Raw genomic sequence first — 13,310 nt, 5'->3', positions numbered from 1 at the left:
CGATGGTTTCAGCCACGAGGCCTTGCCCGCAGCTACCCGGCTAACAAGTCCAAAGTCCTGTGGATGAGAGGAGAGTGACGGCGGCCGGGCGAGATACCTCCTCAGATTAATATTTCATCGGCAAACTTTGGCCTCAAGAAGTATCATCAAAATCTTTGATGACATTGTGCTGAGAACACAAAAGCAGACAACTTAGGGTGTTAAAAAGTCAGGCTTCTGCCGGGTAAGAGAGCAGAAGGAGCCCGATAGATTCACTTCAGTCAGGAATTCCAGTTTTGGATCGGGATTTTTTTTTTTTTTTTTTTTTAGAAATCTGCAGTCTGGAAATCAATCACTTTGTTCAGCACTTTTCAAAGAGACTCATTCGACATTGTAAGGGAGCCATTGAAGACAGAAAGAAAAATGGAGAGTCCATCCCATACCATCAAATCCAATTCCCCTCCAGCACACGCCAACACAGGCAAATCTCACACTGAGACGTGGAACACCACACAACTAACTCAAACCTGAAGTGCAGCCCTTGGTATCTAGTCATGAGGTCAGTGAGGCTATGAAACTGACCATCGAAATTGGGCCACACTTTTGTGCTTATGTTGTACTTTCCTGATGTCATGTATTTATGGATCGTAAGTTACTAACCATTTAAAAGTGTCACTCTTTTTAGATTACAACTTCAACTCATCTTCCCCTTTTTTAATGAATTTTTAATTTATTGATGAAAACCTTGGGATATCACCTGAAATTATTCCTTTTTCTCATTAAAATCGCTTTACAAATTCAATGATTATCTTGTCATACTCATTAATTATTCATAGGTAAGAGATTATAGTTATATATTATGACAATATAACTTTTACTAAAATTTATTTTTATTTATTTTTATTTATTTTTAAATGGAAAACATTTTATGAACATGACAATAATTCTGCCTTACTGAAAAAATAGAATGTAAAAATAATAAAACAATGAAAATATTAAAGCAACAACAGTAGAATATGAGGATGAAATAATGTCAAAGTAACATGGAATTTATTTTGTAGGTATGAAAGACCAAAAAACGTACATGAATGCAAATGGCTTAATTGAATATGGTTAAAAAAATGTAAAAAGAATGTATTTGTTGCGACAATAAATTCTAGAAAGAGCCTCTTACAGCATTACATACAGTCAAAATATCATTTTATAATGAAAATGAAGAAAAAAACTTTTTTCTTCTTTTTTTAAAGTTTTTTTCTTCATTTTCAATCTTTGCAAAAATGGCATAGATCTATGAAAAAACTCCAGATTTAAGCCATCGCTTTAAACGAAGTCATCCATGTGTGAAAAAAAAGGCATTCCTTGTTAATATTATCTCAGTTAGCTTGGACATGTCTTAAATAAAAGTGACAGAAACACATGCTTAAAAGTGAGCAGCAGCTGAAGTAATGATTAAACAGCATGTCGGATGAGACTCATGCAGCTTTGTTAATTCATTCTGTTGCAGATCACTGGATGAAAACAAACTGATCAATACCAAGCAAAAACCAAAGGACAATTCTGTGCACTTGTAAACTGCAGCTTCCGCCAAGTGACGCCACAGTTCTCTGAGTTCCTCACTCTCCTTCACGTTTGCAGGCGGACAGACAGAAATTAGGAAAAAAGAGAAATATGAAATTCTAATGTTTTAAGCCACGAGCTATTCCAAGTGCAGTGCGACTGCATACTACACAACGGAGACCATATTCAAATTTGGCATCAGGGAGAGGTTTTTTTGTTTTTTTTTTGCTGAAGGTTTATGAAAAATGCATCCATTAATTCAATATTTCTGATAGAACCTGCATTATAAAACTTGACACTGGAACACAAACGTGATTTTGTCTGCCTCAAGTTTCTATTTCCATAATTTAATTGAGGTCACCGAAGTAGCTTTGAAGGAAGTCAAAAGTTACGGGGCAAAAGCTTCACCATATGTTTGCATTGACCTTTAATTTTGCGAAATGTGTGTTACACAATCCACAGCTTCCATGGGTCAACCTCAGTGATTATTCACAGCGAAAAACTAGCAGCTGTTGACTCTTGACAGCCACATTCCTCTCTTGCCTCCTGCGTTTCAATTTGTCTTACAGCAAAAAGCCCTTCCGTTTTTAAATACTAAGCAGGGCTTTTTCCCACACAGGTCCTGCTGAGGTGAAGAATCCCACTCCTGCCACCACAACAGCAGATACGCCAGGGTCTTCAGAGAGGTTAAAACATTCTGCCGATGTTGGAGGAGAGATGAAGAGAAGGGGGAGGGAGGAGACGAGGGTCTGTCAGAAAACAGTCCCTCACAGCGCTCGGCCCGGTCTCTGCAGCAAAAACAACACTTGAATTCCTAACAGCGAGTGCCAGGTGGTCACAAGATGAATTCAGCTGGGCAATGCATAACGCAAAAGGCCGAGATTATAACACTGCAGCAGCCCCAGGGCCGTGGCTGAGCGGGCTGATTGGAGACACAGAAGGAGGCACAGGAGAGGCGCTGGTCTTCCCTTTGGCCAGCGGGGAGGTGTCGGTCCACTCCTCGGAGACATGGAGGAGTGAGGGAAGGAGGAGGGAGGGAGGGGTTGGCGCTTCACCTCGCTACAGGCAGCTATCCCAATGGGGCAAGGAGCAGGAGAGGCCTGAAGGCCACACATAACACACAAGTACACACTTTCATTGGAATTTCCAGAAGACACAACAATCTATTCACCAGATCTTAAAAAAAAAAAAAAAAAAAAACAGCTTTCTTGTCATGGGAGTTGCAGTCCCAACAAGATAAGGGTTAATATCAAACAAGACTGCGAGTCTGCCTCGCCACCGTAACCCTCCATCGTAGAATAGTCAAGTGCATTTGGAAGTGTTGGTTTGTATGTGTGTATGTGTGCGAGTTCTCAACTGTGCGACTAGACACATCAGCCAAAACACTTCTGTCATTCAAATATACGGCGCATCAATATTCAAAATGTGTCCGCGGCAAGTTACGTTCGGGCTAATGTATTCGGTTGTATGCAACAATCACGCTTATGTGCAAAGGTCAGGAGATTCAAAAGACATATTTATACTGGTTACACTGATGATTTTTTCCAACTGAATTTCAATTTCAACAAATGTGGGGATCACATTCTTCTTTGTTGACTTCCTGAGGAGAAAGGAGTCAACAACAAAATAAGGGAATGAATGAATGACTGTAGTTATTTGTATGTATATATATATATATATATATATATATATATATATATATATATTTATTAATATATATCATTAATATATATTTATTAATGATATATATCCAACTTTCTGTGCATTTAAACATGCATGTTGGCTTGTTGTGTTTTATTTAATTTAAACCACATTCCTTTAAAGATTCTCGATGTGTCTCATGCATTTCAAAATCTACTTTCAATTTTGATGTATTTTAAGAGACAATAAAGACTCCTAAAATAGTCAACGGAAAAGACGAACAATTAAGAAAAATGAAATGAGAAAGATAAAACAGTGCACAAGACAAAATGTCAGCTACAACAACAATGTCAGTTTTGCAGTTTTTCTCTGACTCCAGGAGGGCCACATTAATACGGTCAAAGGGCCGCATTTGGCCCCCGGACCGCACTTTACCCAGGTATGGAATGGAGGAAGAAAATACTTTGATACCGACAATCAGTGTGAAGAACACTTTTCAGTCATTATGAGTTTATTGCCATATGGAGTGAATTACTTCCACTTCTACTATGGTCATTTATATGAAGCGAATCTGGGCACTTTCTTCCTGCGATGGCTGGGACTTTTGGTTGGTCTCAGCCTGAGGCTTTGCCAAGCCAAGACTAGAACATGTGTAGCAGAGGACAGCGTGCACAGAGTACACCTAATGCTATTTGTTTAATACCTGGCACTATACAGAGAGGGCTCACCGTCACACTATATAGCTGGACTCTTGGACTCACTAGGGGTCACAGTGGTTTTTGCCACTCATTTTGTCAGATCTTTAGTCATTAATAAAGCCATGTAGATCATGAATATTGAGGTACTTGCCTTAGAAATGCAGTTGTACTGGAAGTCCAGACTCATTTAAAAAAACCTGTAGCACCAGATACGTGTAACAGAGTTGGATTCAAATGCCATGTGACACATGGTAACAAGTCATGCCCACAAATAAGCACCACACATGGTGCCAGTCTGGAATAACGTGCAGGTCAATACGTCTTAAGATGTCCCAGCATGCACTGCAGGCTGCACTGCCGTTTTTTGTCCTTATTCCTGAATGTCATCTAACCTTGCAGTCACATCACATTTATTCATGTTTGCAGTGTTTTGATGACATAAGCATTTCAGTTATTTGTTTTTTTGAACTAAGGATTGGTGACTCGTGTCATGATCCGCTTTTATTTTGTCCCTTGATTCCTGTATTGTTTCTCCCTCCTTCCTTCCTGTTTTGCGGCACACGTCTGGAGCCAATCCTCCTGAGTATAAGAACCTGGAGTCCAGCAACGTGTGCCAGATCAACTCCAATTGTTTCACTAGTAATTCACCCCATTCACTTGCTGTCGAGCCATCGTGCATTTATCTGTCCATTGAATTATCTTTTGTTCACCTATTCTGAGTTGTCCGCGTGGCTTCCTGGTTTTCTCCTTGTTATTGTTTCTTCTAGCTTGTGCGTTTGTTTTGACGACCTCGATAGTTTATTTTCTGTTTTATTGTTCATTGTGTTTGATCTCTCTTTTTGCAGACTCTGTTCGCATTCGTTTCTCCTGGTTCGGTGACGCGTTTTGTTGGACTTATTCCTTTGTGGACTCATCCCAGTTCCGTGGTGCTTTTTGTTGTGTGTTTCGTATTGTTTATGAAATCATTGTATTTTGACCCGCTGTTCTGCCTCCTGTGGTTATTGCACTACTGCAGTTGGGTTCCACTCCACATCTCGAACATAACAACTAGCTGACTAGCTAAGAGTTACTCGCTCTTATATCATCCGTAGCGATTCACTTGCAATCTGATGTTGGGCATAAAGGGAGAGCGCAGAAATTTACTATTTATTTTATTTGAAATGTAACATTGGATGGGTGGAATTTTAAGTCCGTACTTTACAGCTTAATAGCAACGAGCAATAGCAATACTGAAAACAAATCTACAATGATTTGAGAAACCCAACCGCTGAGCAGACTACGTAACAAGTGCTCCTGCAACATAACGAAACAGCAGTCCATCTAATGCTAAGAGTCCCCGCTTCAGTGAGCAGGAAGCTAGCTGTGATCATATCGCTGAGTGTGTGTGGGCACTGTAAAAACATTTCTAATATGTTTTGGAGAAATGTTTCAGGGACTGAGGTTGACACATCAATCCACTGGGAAAAGTGTCCATCTGGACGACTGGTGAGCAAGGGACGTCTGGGATTGTGAATGAAGCTGAACAATTCAGAGTCACAAAGGACAAACAATGGCCACACACATGCCCAAAGCAGATGTTTTTAATGTCTTCACGCTGTGCTAAAGTCGAGGGATGCTTGTGGTTTACTACTCATACCCAGCTTACTGCATCAGAAAAGTACATTAAAAGGAAAAACATGAGCTCAGAACAACGTCCACGTTTTCCACCCATAGTTGTCCACATCATTGTCTCACTCTCTCTTTGCTTATTCTACATAAATTATCGACTGGCTAATTTGGTCTGCCGGCCCAGTGAGACCCTGCAGCATCGGCATGACAGCTTTATCTATTAGACTGAGCCCAGTGACAGCCTTGTTCCGGCCGCGTTTGTGTGTTTCTCAGTCTGGGCAGAGTCTGTGTGTGGCTGTTCAAGCGTGCTCGGGTGTGTGCGAGCGTGCGTCGTGTGTCAGTGCCGGTGTCAGTGCGGGCAAGGAGCGTGGGGGGTCAGGCTCATTCTCAGTTGCATTAGCAAAGCAGAGGGACTGGGACACATCAACATCTTAATCAATACGCGAGAGTCAATTACTGAGGAAGCGCGTGCTTAAGCAAGATCTGATTATTGGGTTCATGTTCAGTCCACCAAATGGAGCAAATCAATGTGATGCGATATGTGCTATGTACACCCCCCAACACACACTCCTCATCGCTCCTGCTGTCACTTCAAGCCGTGTTCCCTCTCCGCCCACTGTCCCCCGCCTTCTCGCATTCCAGGCGGACACTTGAGGAAAGGAAGAGGGGATGATCAAAGTGACAAAGAGGGCAGGATTTATGTTCTGCTACTGCGACTAACAGGGCCATGCTGAGCCTGTCGGGACACTTCGCCGAAACAAAAATGCAGAGTTGACTGAGTCACATCTGGGTCTTTGTGAAATACTACCTCTCAAAGAAGACGACGAAGCAGAAAACACTCAACAGACCTTTTTTTTTTCATCTAAATACATAAGAAATTAATGTTCACTCTGAGAGCACAAACCTCCACCAAGCAGCTTCAGTCCACCCCACCCCAATCGCCCGATAACAAAGGATCCTCCCGAAAATCCAACATCCAAATGCCAATCTGGTACAAACACTGAAAATCCCAATGTTAACAAACAGATAAAGAAATAAATCCTGGACACAGTGATCCGGATCACTTGCAAATTTGAGTCATTCCATCCTGGTCCCATGTTCCTGAAAAATTTATCAAAATCCATCAGTTGTTTTTCAAATAATTTTGTAAACAGACAGAAAAATCAAGAGCATCAAAAAACATGACCTCCTTGGCAGTGGTTACTAGTCACAGAGCGCCATGCTTTAAAAGAGAAGAGGGGCAGTTCAGGATTGTGTCCTCATGTCATGGTCTCAATATCTTTTTTTGGAGGGATTATTTAATCTCCTCTTCCAAAGAAATCTGTGGTAGGAGTTTTTCAGTAAGAATAAAACAATAGAAAGAGCGTTGAGTTCTACCTGGTCACCTGAGGGAATGAAGAAGATCATTTTGACTCATGAGTTCATACATACATAACCAAAGTTTTCGAATGGAAAGCACATTTGGACTCGACATAAACAAAAACTAGTCACCGACTGCGATTTTTGTCCTTAAGCAGAAGTAGAGACGTTTAGAAGATGAAAACAACATACAATTTTAGCCGCGGATTAAGTGAAAATATGAAAAAATATGTTGAAGATGAATTGGAAGCCAAATAATATCGATGTCATTGACAAGTAAATTGAAAGAGCTCAAGTCAGGTGGCAGAATCGTTGAGGACTTTGCTGGCACAACAGGCCGCAGTCAAGAATCCTCCAAAAGTTTTTGTGGATTTGAGGGTAAGATGTGATCAGCAGTTTCATGGCCTGTTTCCCGTAAGCTATTTTGCTTTGACAGACAATGACAATAGGCCTAGTGACAGTGAAGACAAGAAACTCTCTCGTGGCGCCAAATAAACACGCACATTAAAAGACTAGGGTTCTCAACCCGGTCCTCAGAGGGCCACAGTGGATGCAAGTTTTTTCATGAACTCCATTCAAGTCAGTGAAACCAAAGATACTTCTTGGCCAATAGTGGACTCTGTTAATTTCCACGCAATAACCGTAATACTTGAGTGGAGAAAAAAATATCTGCATTTGTCCATTACAGTTTGCTTTGATCTATTTTTGGACTGGACATTAGAACAAGTTAATCTGAGATCATTTTTTTAAAAATCTTTCTCTCCTATTATACACCACAGCGATTCGTCTTCAAGTTCCGGAGATCAGTGGATATGTTTCTCTGGGACTTTTTCAAGAACATTTGGCTGCCTTATTTGCTTTTATTACAGATTCTGTTTGCCGCACCGCCTCTGACCAGATGCCCGTCATCGTATGGAGATGAATGTTGCAACACTTACTCACAGGAAAAGCCTCAACAAACCTCAGGCTCCGTCTTGGCCCAAAAACCAACTTCCCTGTCGGACCACTTTTTTTCTTTTTCACCCGTCCCAACTAAAGAATTGCACCTGCAACACGGAAGACACAACAAAGGAGAGGGGGAGGAAAGAGAGGACAATGAGAAATCGGGCGGATGGGAGAAGACCAACAAGGCAAAAAATCAATAGCCCAGAGATTTTTAACTAAGGATTTTTTGTGTGCCTCTCGGTCTGTCTTTTTTTATCTCGTAAGCTGCCAAACATCACCAGTGAAACTAGCACGAGGCAGCCGTTGCCAGAGGGTGAATCATAGCAATATTGATTTGATTATGTAAAAGCTCGGTGGAACCTCAAGCCAAATGCAGAAATAACTCCTCACCTAGGTCCTGCGGGAGAGTACACACACTGGTTTGGACAAAAAAGACTCATGAAGAGACAGAGACGGGAGAAGGAGCAAATATTGTCCAGGATAAAAGCATAATTACTTCCCTCACAGAAAGAACACCGAAATAGTTCTTCCTTTTGTGGCCTCCGTCTCCCTTTATAGCTCCGCTGGACAATAAATCATGTTGCTCTGCTGCATTGAATTAGGAGTGAGCAGTTATGAACTGTGAACGTACATCAGGAACTGGCTGACGGTGTGTGTCTGAGTGAGTGTGACCACCACAGGAAAGGCAGCAGCATGCGTGGTGTGTGTGATCTGTGGCACCCTCTTCTGGACCCACAGTCTGTGACTCTCCACTGGGACCAGAGGCAACCACAAACCCCAGCACTAACCCAAACCCTACCACATGGATATGGTGCAAATTGCAGTAAATCATTTTGTTAAACCTTAATTTTGTTTACTTGTGTTGCATTTAACACCCCTTTGATTTATTTGACCAAGTCAATATGATATAATGACTTTGTACTTTTCGGATTATGTCACAGAGAATGTCATCTAGTTGGGATTATTTGCAGTTACTGAGGTTACAGTAACGGTTGGATGTTTCTGACAGGTCATTTATGACTTACCAGGTTGAAACTTTTGCCTGCTTATAAATTAATTTTCGACCACTTATTCTGTGGCAGAAGTCTGACGCCTATCCAAGAGCGGTCTCAGTTGACTGGTCAGTAATAACTTTTTGTTAGCATAATTTGTAACCAGTGATGACAGATGATTTCATCTAAAAACTTGGTTCCAGTTCCCAAACGCAATTTTGAACCGGATGGAGTGTTTAGACAGGGAAATGAACTGGTTTGGAGGCTGAAATGTTTGCAGGAGAAACTACAAAAAAAATGTTGTGTAACAAATTGTAGAAATAAATAAATGAATAAAAATTCAATTGTTATGAATTTCAATTCACCCTTGTGTCTGATTTAATTTTCAATTTTAATTTGCATTTAATTTATAATCCGACTGGATTTGCATCACAAATGCTACTTTCCTTTGTGAGTTTTTTGCTCCGAAGCGGTGCTGCAAGCCACTGCTTTATGAGTTCCCACGATGCTTATGGCTTCACCTTCAATGACGACGCGCCTTGTAGTGGTTTTGGTTGGATAGCTCTGCAACAGGATTGAAAGTAAAGGAATATGAATGACAAACCGGGAACTAGTTACGAGAAAAAGGCTCGCATTCGGTTGTGTGGCTGTATTTTGGATTCGAGAGTTGTGATATCAATTCAAAGCTGAAAATACCGTGATTCATATTTTCTCCCGAATCGTGTGGGCCTAGTGGGTGTGTCGTATTCTCTGTTTGTGACAAGCCTCATTTGCATGTGTCTCACTCCAGTTGCTTGAGTGTTGGCAGTCCTGAAGAAAATCGGAGAGACTAGTTTACTTCCAGCAGAGAGACACTTTATCGAGCCCTCCCACGTTCCACTGAAAAAGGACAGAGGTTCTGAGCATCACGAATGGCATCGGTTCGGAAACCAGAACCGTGTTGGTGTGAAAGGCTGATGGATGGGAAAAAGTATCTCAGAACTGTACGACATTTGTGAATGCGGGATTCAAACAGGCTTCTGCCCACGAATAAAAAAACGGTTGTGACTATCAACCATGACCACTGCGACGGTGCCATACATGGGCTACATAAATTATCATGAAAAAGTTTCAATGAAGTCAAGGAGGGTTGAAGCAGAACCACATATGAGTCACTGTAACAGAAACATATTTTTATTGCAAGGAAAATCGGAACTGAAAAGCAAGAATGTATCAGTTCCCGGTACAAGGTTGCAACTGCTTCTGGCAGTCAGGCTCATACATATAAAAATATTTGCCTTTAACTGGCTTTTTATGTACGAAACTAATGATATGTCGTAATTGTCCCCCGCACACACGGCAGTAGACACGCTACGATATATATGACTGAACATTGAACCCACATTGGTAAGTGATGTTTAAAGATAACACACGTTACAGAGAATAATTTAGATTTACAGTTTTTACGTATGTAAAACCTGTCATTTTAATGAACTGCAAAAATACAAACACTGTCAAACTGGACAGAAAATGCTCTTGGGCACGTAGTAATTGGGCCGCCTTCTCTCCCAAGTGCATAATGGGAGCCACTAATGCAGCCTGTGTTTAACTGCCCAAAATTATGATTCCACCTCAGTGAATCTCCACCCCATCAAATGACTGGAACATTCTGGTCAGAGCTCATAATTGCCCTGTGCTGCTATCCCATGTAAAATACTAATCAGATCACATGAGCTGAAGCAGTGTCTTCAAAGGGAGATGGGGTTTCACAGAGTCTATCTGAGCGTGTGATTAGGTGGGTATAAAATGGGACAAAATAACGGATCTCATTAGCCCGGACTGCATGCCTACACCCTTTCTTTTTTTTATTCTGTAGTGTGTTCCTGTCTAGACTTCTGATGAATTTTAAAAGGCCTCTGGTACAGTAATGCGAAGCAGATCCGAGATGCAAAGTGTGTCCTTTCCTCTGGTGGTCTTGTACAGTTTAAATGATGAAAATCGGACGGAAACGACAACTGCTCTCGCTTCTACCGCACACATTCTCCTCTGACGCAAGTCTGAATTTGTCTTATAATGTAATGGAAAAGCTCAGAAACTGACAACATTTAAGTCAATTGTGAGTCATCAAGATTCTGAATGGTTTCACTCCCACGGGAGCAGCCAAATGGTTTCACAAGTAAACTCCATAAGAAACAGTGCAAACATAAAGGGGATGAAAAGATAAGAAATGAGATGCACAATACACCCAGTTATGGAGGCGGGTCACTTGTACTAGTGTAAGCTGGGTTTCTCTAAAGGAGAGTCCAGAAACCCTGAAGACTCATCCAGTCAACCACTGTCCACACCCAAGAACATTGGTACCAATGGAAACATAGATCCATCAGTAAAAAAAACAGCCTTGTCTTTTGACTCTTTCATCACAGCAGCCTCACAACTGAAGACATGGCCGTAATCCATCAAAATAAATTCAGCCCTCACTCGTGACCCGGACCCCACAACACTTCAGAGCTTCAACACTTCAACACAGATGAAGATGTTCCAACCTATTCAGGCTTGAACAGTGGTAACATACTGGGTCTCGTCTTGGCTGTTTCACATGTACAACAAACTGGGGCAGAAAGAAAACATTTACATTTTGTATTCAGAAAAAAAATCATAAAATTCTGCCAAATCTACTGGATATTGATGTACCCAGTGCAACTGACAATACATCTATACAGTTCGACGATAATTTATGTGACCAGTGACCAAAATCTCAACCCAATAAACGCTGATCACAATAGCTTCTAAACATAGTGATACCAAACAACAACAAATTCATAGCAACGCTCACTCACCCCAACCTAAAATAACTCTCCCACCTCCACGAGAACAGGCCATCATTTCTCAAACACTTCTAAGGAACAAAGGAGTTTTTTCTTTCTGTCCTGACTGTGTAAAACTATATCACAGGCTATTCATTACATCATGGAATTCTGTGTCTTAGAGGTGCTTTTTGTTTCTAGATGGATGAGACGTGACAACAGGGGGACGCTCTGCATCCTGCGAGCGGACTGGCTCAGTGAAATAGTCTCGATGAAGAAGTTTCAAGGTCTTCAACGACACAGTGACAGAGGAAGTGCACCAGAGGAAGGGAGAGCGTAACTGTTTTCTGTTTTTCGACGAAGATTCGGAGTTTAGAAAGTCATGTTTTTCTCTACATTTCGAGCATTTCAGCCACATAACAAATCACTCAGAAACAAATCCAGTACATCCTCAATCTTATGGAAAAATATGTAGGCATTGGGAAAGTCTGATACTGACGCCGAAGGCAGCCTTCGACGTGGCATGTTGGTGCATTGGTTTTCAATTGAAACACAGTTCCCATCTTCCGTGGCATACTCTGACACCGTGGGCATCACGACACCAAAAAAGAAGACAGAGGTTGGGGTCAGGTTAGCCATGGGATGGCGCTCCTTTTCAAGCTACAATAGCACTGTGTTATTTCAAGCCCCTCAAATGGCTGTGCATTTCAGTCACAGTGACTCTCTGGTGCCGGCGGCACCGTCACTAAGAGGACAAACCACGGAACTGAACTGCAATGTGATTCATTGAAGAGAGCTTCTCACCATTTCTGTGTGCGAATCTGCCTGTGATGTCAAGATAGGACGCAAAAGTCTCAATGTCATTATGTTTGTGGGAGTGAGGATGGGTTGACAAAATGAGACTGAAAAGAAAGTCTGTGCGTACTTCAGCTCAGAACGACTGTCCTTCATCTGCGACAGCTACACAAGAACAACTACACTATGTAAAACTGCAATGTAGACTGCTGACAATGTTACAAATATATTTTATTTCACTTTCATCTTCAAATAAAAAATCACAACAGAATTTTAAAATAATCACATGACAGTTAAACACATATAAATGCTTGACACCCTTCAACGTCATTGCAGATCTGTGCCCTTTAAACACACGATGTGAAGTTTGTCGCCATGTTAGTTTCCCTTCACTTGGCATGATTAACTATTAATACGATTTAGCGCAGTGGCTCATGCATGGCTTCAGACTTAACTTGAATCGACTGACTTGGGAGGCCAGGTCAATGCCAGATGCGCATAATCATATTACAGACTTAATCGACATGGATTTTCACTTGGATCGGCACAATTGAAAAGGTGCGACGCAAATAAAAATAAAAGGATCGTGTGAACTCAAGTGCTCAGCAGATGAGAAGCAAACTGCACAACAAGGTTCGAGCTGGAGGGATAAAAACAGTGCATTTCTCCAAATGATGCAAATGCTTGCTTTTCAAAAGCAATAATGTAAGTTCAGCGGGAGAGAAAGACTCTCAAAGTCAAGACTCTTTGTGATGGTGTGATATTATTGTCTGAAAAGCTCTTCATTAAGGTCTGCGTCGGTGAGAAGCCCTCACTGCTGTAAGCCCCTTCCTCAGACTGAGGATAATGCTGTTCATTTGGAGGAGCTTTTAATGATCACTCCCACACTGGACTCAACCCCAAATAATACTCTGCTTTCATCAGCATATTCAACAATCAATTGCACATGGATT

The sequence above is a fragment of the Synchiropus splendidus genome, chromosome 2 (assembly GCF_027744825.2).
Source record: "Synchiropus splendidus isolate RoL2022-P1 chromosome 2, RoL_Sspl_1.0, whole genome shotgun sequence".
NCBI classification, from domain to species: Eukaryota; Metazoa; Chordata; class Actinopteri; order Syngnathiformes; family Callionymidae; genus Synchiropus; species Synchiropus splendidus.
Note: the sequence above shows the minus strand (reverse complement) of the source record.